Genomic DNA, 10547 nt, shown 5'->3' with positions numbered 1-10547 from the left:
ACCAGAGGAGGCATGTTGTTAACTTTTTCAAGAGTTGGTTCTAAGGTTAGAAATGAGATTAAAAGGGGCACCTGGGTGACTCAGCCAGTTCAGTCTCTGCCTTCGGCTCAGGTCATGATCCTGGGGTCTTAAGATCGAGCCTCGTGTCAGGGGTCCCTGCCCAGTTGAGGACTCTGCTTCTCCCTCTGCCTCTGCCTGCTGCTCCCTTGCTGTGCTCCCTCTCTCTCTCTCTCTCTCTGTGTGTGTCAAATAAATAAAAAATTTATTTAAAAAATAATTTTTTAAAAAAGAAATGAGATTAAAATAAACTTCTCTTCCTAAAGACAGTCAATGATTCTACAAGAAAACAGATATTACTCCACACTATGGTATCTCTCTTTTAAGGCCTCAAAAGGATTCTATAAATATGTGCTCATGTGGGTGGAAGTGTAAGATAGTTCCCCCCTCCCCCCCAGTTTCATTGACAGGTGATGTTGTATAAGCTTAAGATGTACAACATAATGATTTGATAGATGCATGGATTGCAAAATGACCACCGCACTAAGTTTGATTAATACAATGAGGTTTAAGATGCAAAAATCGTTTAGGCAAATGAAGGCAGTATTTGGAAACCAGAGTACAATTCTCGGCATGGATGATTTGCTGTGGTGTAATCTCTGCAGGGCCAAATGAGTGTAACCCAAGGGAGGTATCCCCTTCCCTCATCTGTACCAGGAAAGACAGGTCACTCCCTCTGACACCCCTGTCCTCAGATCTTGCCTTTCCAAACCGACAGGAAGATGATCCACTCTCTGGCTTGTGTTAGCCTGACTCGCTGGGGCTGGTGGTGTTTCGTGCTTCTGTTCCCCGCAGCAGAGTCCCTGTTTCTCCGGGTCCTACAGGGAGGACAAACAGTAGGACCAGGGGAGCCTGAACCTATAGAGGACTGTCCTTTCCTAACTGTCCTGACAATAGGCAAAGCCACCTCTCTCTTGGTGGCCGTGCTACCTCAGGCTGTTATTTTGAGTGAGTCCTTTCACTCTTTTGCACAATGGCTTCTGTTGACACAACTTACTATCTGGTGATTACAAAGAGACACCATTATATTGGGCAGTGGGGCAGAAAAAGTGTGGGGGGTGTGTTATCCAAGGTGGTTAGGACCAGGGGCATCAGCCTCCGTTGTGTCCACTCAGAATCCACCAGAGCAGAGGCCTCTGCTGCTCTCAATGGACAGTACCGGCAGCACCAGGCACTTAGGATTAGAAGGTATTTAGAAACCACTTAACAAAAGGGGCATTTTGATAGTTCATATGTATCATCCAGGTTTGTTAATAACTGCAAAGTTTTAAGCAAAATGTGCTATGAAAAACATCTCCACGTTCAAGCTCCTCCATGTGGCTGCATGGGTATGCATGCGCGTGTGCAAGCCGGTGCTTGGTGCTCACTTACTGTCACGCTGTTTGTATTTTAATGAATGTATTTGTCATGGCAGGGGGTTTATGTACAGATGCATTTTTCCTTCCATCACTGGAAGCTTTTAAGGAGTCAGAAAATTTGAACTAGGGATAATGTTTTATGTAGTTCCTTAGTGCATTTGTTGAGCACATAGTCAAAGGAGTTCATTGAAATAAACACTGCAGTTGAATTTTTAACAATGGCTACATAAATATGGGGCCATCTATAACCTTTATGCCCACGGGAGCCAGGAAAATGATCTGTATAATTAACCCCTTGATTGATCTGGTCCTTCAGCTGTCAGGGTGGAGAGTCTGATTTCTGCATTGAATGAGATTTACCCGAGAAGCTCAAGGTAGCTGGATATTTTTGCAGAGGGAAGTTTCTTTTGGAGGGCTAACTGGCCATTCGTTTGACAAAATCCTTAAGTTAATCTGTCTCCTTAAGTGTCTCAATTTAGGCCGAAGAATTGGGAGGCATGGAGAAGTCATCTGGGATCTCAGATTGGTGACTCTGAATCAGTGGTGTGGCAAGTAGAGTTCTGGGATGGAACACGACGTCCCACCCCATGTGTCATCCCCTTCCCCTAGAGTGTGGGCAGGACATATGAATATGGTGGGTTGTCACTCCCTCAACGAGTTTAGGTATGTGGCAAAGGTGATGAGATACTCATCATGATAATGTAGCATCTATGGCTTTGTTCCAGCAGACTGGAGAGATTCAAATCTAGAGAGATCTCCTGCTGCTGCCTTGAGGAAGCAAACTGCCGTGGTGTGGAAGAGGCTGCCTGGCAGGGAACAGTGGAGTCTCTAGAAGCTGGACTGGACCCGAGCCAGGAAGTGAATTATTTTTCCAACAACCAGTGACCCTGGAAGAGGACTCTACCTTCAGATGAGATCACAGTCTCTGGTAGTGCCTTGATTTTAGCCTGGTGAGACTCTGAATGGGACACCCAGCTCACCAGTCCCTACCTCCTAATCCATGAAAACTGTGAGATAACACACGTGTGTTGTTTTAAACTGCTTACTTTGTGGTAATTTGTTATGCAGACAGAGAAAACTAAAGAAATAGGTCTAGGTGGGCTGCAGCTGAGAATTTGCATCTGTAACATGTTTTCAGGTGATGCTCAGGCTGCTGGTCCAGGAGCTGCCCTTTGAGAACTACTATTAGACTTCAGCTTTTTCTGGCAGTGGATTTTCTTCATGGTGTAATGAATAGACACCCATTCCACCCTTCTGGAATATAACCAAGGTAAGCCAGAAGGGATTCAACAGTGTGTTTTAAGCCACAAATACATATAAGCAATATGGTTCAGGCCTTTAAAAAATAATTCAAATGTGGCCAACCACAATAAATACAAAATACAATGTTAGAAAAGCCATTCAGGTCAGGGCTTAGACATAATGTAAAGCGAGGCATGATGTTGGCGTGCGAAATGCACACATTGCTATTAGTCCACACCTATGTGGCAAGAGAGACTTAGCTATTAACTCCTATTTCTCCCTTTGAGAGTCATGCCCCATCTATACTACTTCTGAACAAACTTCAAGCTCTGACTATACCTCAATTAAAAAGTGGAGATTTTTAAAAAATATTTTATTTATTTACTTATTTGTGAGAAAGAGAGGGTGAGTGTATGAGAGAGAAGGAGAAGGGGGAGAGGAAGAGGGAGAAGCAGGCTCCCTGCTGAGCAGGGAGTCCGATGCAGGGCTTGATCCTGGGACTCTGGGATCATGACCTGAGTCAAAGGCAGGTGCTTAACTGACTGAGCCACCGCCACCCAGGTGGCTTAAAAATCTTAAAAAAATTTTTTTTTTCTTTTTAAGGAGAGAGAGAGAATGCATGTGTGTGTGACCACGGAGAGGGGAGGGAGGAGCAGGGGGAGAAAGAGAGAATCTTAAGCAGGCCCCACGCCCAGTGTGGAACCCAATCTGGGGTTAAATCTCACGGCCCTGAGATCATGATCTGAGCTGAAATCAAGTCAGGTGCTTCACCGACTGAGCCACCCAAGCGCCCCTAAAAAGGAAGTGAAGATTTATAACATCACACGAGCTTTCCAATTCCCACCACTATGGAGAGTCTGAAGGATGGGGGGTACACTTTTGTGATTCTCGAAAATACGGGCCAAGTGTCTGGCCTAACTGGGTACGTGTGGCTAACTGGGGGGGCCCTTTGCCCGCAGGTAGATGGATTCGGGGTCTCCACCTCTGCACATCAGCTGTCTTCAGTTGCCTCCCAGCCCCTGGGTGACCGACTTTTCTGCCCCTGCCCACCCCTGACTCTCTCCCGTCTTGCCTTGGTTTTGTTGAGCAGTTTCTGAAGTTAAGAATGTTGAGCTCCGTTGGGGTTTTCCTGGTAGAAACCAGCTAGAGCCTCGCTTAATCCTGAGGCCGTTTGCTTCTCATCTGCCAGGCCATCTCGGTGCCGCCTGGTACAACGCAAGCTCACTGCTGTGACTCCATTAGCTGAACCATCTGCGTTGTTGTTGTTGTTTTATTGAATTCTGTACCGATCACCCAAACGTGAAGGCTCTGCTCTCTCCAGGCCTCCCCGTAGCATGAGGTGTTGGAATAGCCATGCCGCCAGGCCTGCAGGGAAATGTTCAAGACTCGATTTTGAAACTGTTTTGAATGTCGCCTGGTGTCATGACCGTCCTGGCCAGGTATCTCAGAGGTAGGGGTGTGAACATGGGTGTGAGAGTACATGTGTGTGAGAGTGTGTATGTGAGCATGAGTGTGCAAGCCTGAGCAACTGTGAGTGTGAACATGAGCAAGTGTGTGTGAGTAGGTGGGTAAGTGAATGTGAGCGTGAGTGGGGATGTGTATGAGGGTGAGCACACATGAGTGTGAGCATGAGTGAATGTGGGTGTGAGAGTACATGTGTGTGAGTGTGTATGTGAGCATGCATGTGCAAGCACGAGCAAGCGTGAACAACTGTGAGTGTGAGCATGAGCAAGTGTGTGTGTAAGTAAGTGGATAAGTGAATGTGAGCATGAGCAAGCATGTGTATGAGGGTGAACACACGTAAGTGTGAGCGTGAGTGAGCATGCATTCATGTGTGAGTATGAACACAATGTGTGTGAATGTCAGCATGAGTATGTGTGTGCATATGAGTGTGAGTGTAAGCACGAGAGGACGTTGTGCGCCTGCGTGCGTGCATGTGTGGCGGGCAGGCCGGGGGCTGCAAGGGGCAGGAGGGAACAGCCATCTCGAGTGTTCGAGAGAAGGTCTGCGCAGCATCGTGGAGGTGGCGATTCTCCTGGGACATACACCTGCTGTCCAGACCCACGGGCAGTTACCTAACTCAAATATTTTGTTCAGCCCTCTTGAAATGGTAACTTTATTTTTATAACCTTTTTTTTTTTTTCTTTTTGGAGATTCCCGAGTCTTTTCTGCAGCTCAAACACCAGCCAGAAGGTGAGAGTCTCCAGGCCTTTTGCCCCGCTGTGTCCCCCTCTACTCGACTCTGTGTTACTAAGAAATGACTTTACATGCATCACCAGCCTTTGCGGGGCCACATGGCCTTGGTCCTCGGAGTTAGGCTCCTAATTTAATTTTTTTTCTGGGTAAGATAAGAAGTAGAAAAAAGAAACATTTCATATCTTCCTTCCGTTTTAACTTGCATTGTCTTCCCCCATTAGTAAAGCTTTAGAGACAAATAAAAACGTGTGTTTGGAACAACTCGTTTCCCGGAGGCTGAGGAATCACATACAAACTTGTGAAATGTGCGTGCTTCTCATGTGAAGACCCAGCAAGGTGACTGGAGTGCTTGTGATGGCCTCTGTTTTGTAGAGTAGGAAATGGGGGTGCAGAGGGGAGGTCGGCTTCCCGTTTGTGATGAGGACTCTGGTCTACACTGCCAGTCTGCACATGTGCAGCCTCTTTAGGCAAGATTATCACCCAAATGGAAATACAGATGAAAGACTTTGCTTGGTATTTATGGCTTAAGAAATCTCAAGCTCGGGAGGCTGAATTCCATTTCTATTCTGGAGCAGTTACAGGTCCTTGATAAACACACTGTCTGAGGGGCGCCTGGGTGGCTCAGCTGGTTGAGCGTTGGACTCTTCAGATCAGCTCAGGTCTGGATCTCAGGGTCATGAGTTCAAGCCCACGTTGGGCTTCACGCTGGGCATGGAGCCTACTTAAAAAAAGAAAAAGTCATGCTGGTTGACAGTGAAATTTCTCTAGAAAGTCCATATTCAGGTTTTAAAAAATTGTGTCCTAACAGGTTTATTTGTTTAACAATAGTGACTTGAAGGCTAATAGTGTGAGATCCACCGACGGTGATTAGTAGAGATTGTAAACTCTACTGAGAAGTTTTGGGTTCTGGTAAGTCCACCTCTCTCATGGACCTGTTCTCTGTAGGAGTAACTTCTCTGATGATGGCTCCTTACCCTCACCTCTTCAGGTTTGTCCAACTGTTGCCACGGAAGTCAGTTATCAGGTGGCCAAGGATGATAGGATATCTGAAGAGTTGGTTGGCTTTGGGCATGGATCTGAAGTTTGGGGTGTTTGAGTCTATTTGTTAATTGATCTCATAAATGACCCATTTATCCGTGGGCATACCCTACTTTTTACCCTTAAGCCTGCTTTTACGTGATCTTGGAACATTGACCCAAGAACAGCTTTGAGAGCTTCCCTTTGAGGACGCTGCCACTGGTGTGGCTGGGATTCCGCCCAGAGACACACACGAGCTAGCACATGTCAGCTCCTTCGGAATGAGTGGTGTGAGTCAGCTCAGTGATTCCTAGGTGGTTCTGGATGTGGTCCAGCCTGGGCGAGCCAGCTGGGAACTGACAAGAGAGAAGTGCTTGGTACCCAGGAAGAGCTGCAGTAGGGATGGCAATTTAGCTCAGCAAGACCAGCGTGGGCTTTTCGCTCAGAGCCTGTGATGTTGCTGACGATGCCATTGAGACTGTGTTGGGGAGACCATGGAAGAGGGCCAGTATCTCACGGTACTCACCACAGGGCAAAATTTCCTCAGCTTTGTTATGCCAAACATTAGGGTTTGTCAAGATGTCAAGATTTTTCCAAGATCAAGCAAGTGTGGCAAACACTCCATAGGACATTCTCATTATGACAGTCATAATGCACATTGGCTTATTAAAGATTCCAACCAAAATTCTGAGAACAGAAGCCTACTTTGTTTAATTGAGTGCTTAACTACACTCACCTCACCATGAAAATGCCTTTAGCTCTTAGTTGGCTTGCACACGAGGAAGACCTACAGATGGTCAACGGGTGACCCAGCCCTTCCTGGTCCAGGTTTTTAATCCTGTGGTTTTCTCTCTGGTGGTTTCTAGATGCTTCTGAGGAGCACTGTGAGTGAGGGCTAATTACCGTTTTTAAAAAATCTAAAATACCTGAAACATACATTAACAGCTATGGTCACTGTTCTCTCTTTACCCTTCCGGCTTATAAATGACTTAAATTTTTACAAATTTCCATAAGGCTTCATCCATGCCGAAGATGAGCAGATATTCTGAAATCCTGGAAACTTGGATTTTTGGTATATATAATGCTGTTCTAAGATGTTGAATAGGAGCATCAGAGAGACCACTGTATACATCAAAGAAGACTATTTTAGTGGGGAAAAAGCAATTTCTCTAACCTGTTACATAAAATACAATCTAAACATTCCCTCTCTGTAGTAGGGATGTCTCATGCTCTCTCAGTATAGTTGTCTTCTTTTAGGGTATGCAGATAGATCTTTCCCTCTCTAGAGTTAGGCAGGTCCACAGGACAAATTCTGGCTAATGCACCATGAGTAGAAGTGACTTGTGTAATTTTCCAGCAGAAGCATTTAAGTGCTGGTGTGAAAATCTCCAACTCTCTCTTCCTTTTAGGCTCTGTTTTCTTGTTTGTTTGTTTGTTTTTTGTTTTTTTTTGAGGCTTTCAGGTCCAGATGATGATGCCTAGATCCTTGGGTCTCTGTGGCCTTGGAGGGTCACCCAGATCCACAGCTGAATCATATATGTATTTGTCATTTTTGTCGATTTCAAAGGAGTTGAGGATACTTTGTTCTTGTTTAAATCTACATTTGTTCTATTACTAAGGGCCTTCTCTCAAGATCTGTTCAGATGCTTCTTTGCAGTATCTGTTTCTCTAGAATGATTGGTGGTTTGTTTTTTCTTTATTAGTTGGAGAGTTTCAAATTTACGACATCATGTTGCTTCCCCTACCTGATAGATATTACACGTCTGTCACTAAATATTCTGTTGTATAGCAGGTGTGTTGGTCTGAGTTCCGATGAGAAGCATATGTCAAGACAGGAGTAAAAGTAGAATGACTTACTAGGGGAGACATCTGTGTGGGAGAAGACAGGAAGGGAGCTGGGTGAGGATGGAAGAGTCATCAGGCGATGGAGCACACCTGATCCCCTGAGCAGAAGAGAAAGAGGCAAGGTTGGATGAGAATGTCCTTAGAGTGCCTTGCAGTTGAAAGCAAGTGTAGCTATATGGGTGTCCTTGGGCCAAAATTTTCCTTTAGAGGGGCCCTGCATCTCCTGGGGGAGGCCTGCCTTGGGAGTCCTGCCATGCTAAGTTGTTGGCTGGAGCACCCAAGGGAAGCGTGGCCTTGGCAGATACCATGATGGATTTCAGAGCACAGCAGCTGGGGTCCCTGGGTGAATGTGCTCCCATAGTGGGTGGGTTTGGGAGTCTTAATTCTCTTGCCCTGTGGGGGTTCTCCTCTAGTGGAGCAAACTTGCTAGAATACTGTTTGTAGCAGGGATTACCAAACCTTTTAGAGAACATGTGATGGGGGAGCGGTTCTGAGTAAGGTCTCCTGCCTGGTTCTTGGCTCTGCCTCCTGGCCCCGTCCCATGAGGGCCAAGAAGGGTCGGCAGCTACAAATAACAAGTAAAAGGAACTGACTCCCCTAAAATTTCTGAAAGACACACGTGGCATTATTCTCATATTCTTCTAAAAGGGTAACATGGAAAGAAAGAAGAGAGGTGTTCTTTGCACCAGTGTCTTAAAATCCTAAACAATAGCGTATTTGCAGGCTCTGGTCAGGGGGTGGGTGGTAGAAGTAGGGAGCTGCAGTGGTGCTTAGGCCGGGATGGCCTCCCCTTGACTGAGGGGTGTTGTCAGAACAACAGAGGAAGCCTGGAATGGGGTGGGGGAAGTGAGAGAGAGAGAGAGGAAGGAAACCAACCTTTGATAGACTCCTCAATGAGCCACATGTAGTAGCCCTTGGGAATTCTGAGAGATAGTTGTGGCTGGGTATTGGGAGTGTTCTGGGAGGCCAGTTGGGTAACTACCTCTGTTTAGAACTGGGGTAATTTTAGGGCACTTCTCAAGGACTCTGTATCAGGCTGGGTAAAATAGCTGTAGTAATATACCCCCCCCCCCATACATACAGTGGGAGGGTTGTAGGTTCAAACAACAAAGGAACAAAGGTTTACTTCTTGCTTCTTTTACTTCAACAGTGGGTTGGCCAAGGGCTTTTTTCTGCATCATTCCTTCCTTATTCCAGGACCCAGTTTAAAAGGCCATCATTTCCTGGAACACTGTTGGTGCCCTGGCAGGTAAAAAAAGAGAAAGGACTTGATGAAGTGCAATTAGGTCCTAAATGCTTTTGCCTGGGAGTGACGCTCATCCCACATCATTGGCTCAGACAAGCCACTTGACCCCACCTGAGGTCAATGGGGTGGGTCAAATAGTCCCTCTACAGGGTAGGAAAGAGAATGTTGGTATGGAGTAATCGGGTTTCCTGCAGCCCCTGTTCTGGGGGCTCTACCTCAGTTGTGTTCAGGCTTCAGAGCATGGAAAGGAGGAGGTAATAGGATGCCATTCCATAAATTAGTTCCAGGTATCCCTCCCTGCCTCTGCTGCACCAGTACAGTCATGCCAAGCTTATTTCCACTTTAAGGACGTGGCTCTAGCTGTTGCCTCTTCTAGGAAAACATTTCTCTCAGATGTTTGCAAGACTGGCTTTCTCTTGTCGCCTCCTCAGGGATGTCTTCCCTGGCTTCCTAATCCATGTGACCCTGGTCCTCCTCCCCAGAAGCTCTCCTTTTCACTTTACTGTCTCTTTTATTTGTGGCACTTTGTCAATCTGAAAACACACCCTAGCTGATGTCATAGGTTTTGGTGATGGGGTGGAAAGAGATAGGGCTGGGGGTGCAAGGAAAGGGAAAGGGAGCAAAAGCCAAAGACTGCATGTGTGGGGGCGAGTCCCAAGAAGAAACTAAGATTGAGACAAGGAGGTGTGTGGAGTGAATGTCTTCCTAGGGCCACGAGATGTGTGGAAATAAGAGGGAAAAAGAACAGGACTTTTAAAGAAGTGATACTGAGTGTTAATCTTCCTTGAGAGATTCAAAAAAAGGTTACTCTTTAGTTATCTCAATTGCTGTGATGTGTGTATTTGGTCATGACACGCTAGATAAAAAGTAGCCGGGATTGCCCAACCCAAGAGGTAGACATTGGTAGAACATCATTCTCTGCTGAAATTCTGGTTGTGTGTATCACCCTCCTTAAAGGTAGTGCCTAGGATAACCCAGGATAACTTTTGGGTCTCTATTCCTGAGCCAGAACTTGAGGATTCTGAATAACCCCTCTCTCAAGTGGCTAGTGGGGCCAGCACAGCACTCAGAACATGATGGGCACTGAAGAAATATCAGCTCCTAGGGAAGCTGAGGTGTTCACGAGCCAGGTGGGGAGATGGTGGTGTCAGAGAGGTGGTCTGATGCCCTTGGTATTAGGTCAATGAGGGGATATTGGAGAGAGAAAATGGGCAGGAGGAGGGAAGGAGAATTCTCCTGTATGAATAATTTAAAGAATCATTCTTGGATTTGTCCTTTTGGAGAGCCCACTGAGAAGAGAACATTCTTTTTTTAAAAAATTTTTTATTTATTTATGACAGTCACAGAGAGGGAGAGAGAGAGAGAGAGAGAGAGGCAGAGACACAGGCAGAGGGAGAAGCAGGCTCCATGCACCGGGAGCCCGACGTGGGATTCGAACCCGGGTCTCCAGGATCGTGCCCTGGGCCAAAGGCAGGCGCCAAACCGCTGTGCCACCCAGGGATCCCAGAAGAGAACATTCTAGAAAGAATGAAATAGGAACAGAAGACCTGGTACTACTCCTTCTCTACCATTTTAACTCGTAAAGT

At 46.3% G+C, this 10547-nt stretch overlaps 2 long non-coding RNA genes across 3 annotated transcripts in view; one reads left to right on the top strand and one right to left on the bottom strand.

Annotated features, from left to right (window-relative positions):
- Window positions 1–434: 434 nt before the first annotated feature.
- On the bottom strand, window positions 435–6527 carry LOC144293026 (uncharacterized). Of its 2 annotated transcripts, XR_013360467.1 has the most exons (4): window positions 6397–6527; window positions 5146–5571; window positions 3730–4022; window positions 441–875 (listed from the first exon to the last, which is right to left on the bottom strand). It is a non-coding gene; the product is annotated as an uncharacterized LOC144293026 (long non-coding RNA). The 2 variants fall into 2 exon arrangements; XR_013360466.1 differs by having other exon boundaries at window positions 435–875; window positions 5146–6523.
- Window positions 6096–10547, top strand: part of LOC144293025 (uncharacterized) — a 22726-nt gene continuing 18274 nt past the window's right edge. The window contains exon 1 of the long non-coding RNA XR_013360465.1: window positions 6096–6754. This is a non-coding gene — a long non-coding RNA (uncharacterized LOC144293025). The remainder of the gene's footprint in view (window positions 6755–10547) is intronic.

Source organism: Canis aureus, chromosome 21 (assembly GCF_053574225.1).
Source record: "Canis aureus isolate CA01 chromosome 21, VMU_Caureus_v.1.0, whole genome shotgun sequence".
NCBI lineage: Eukaryota > Metazoa > Chordata > Mammalia > Carnivora > Canidae > Canis > Canis aureus.
The sequence above is the reverse complement of the archived record's forward strand: the minus strand, read 5'-3'. Positions and strand labels throughout refer to the sequence as shown.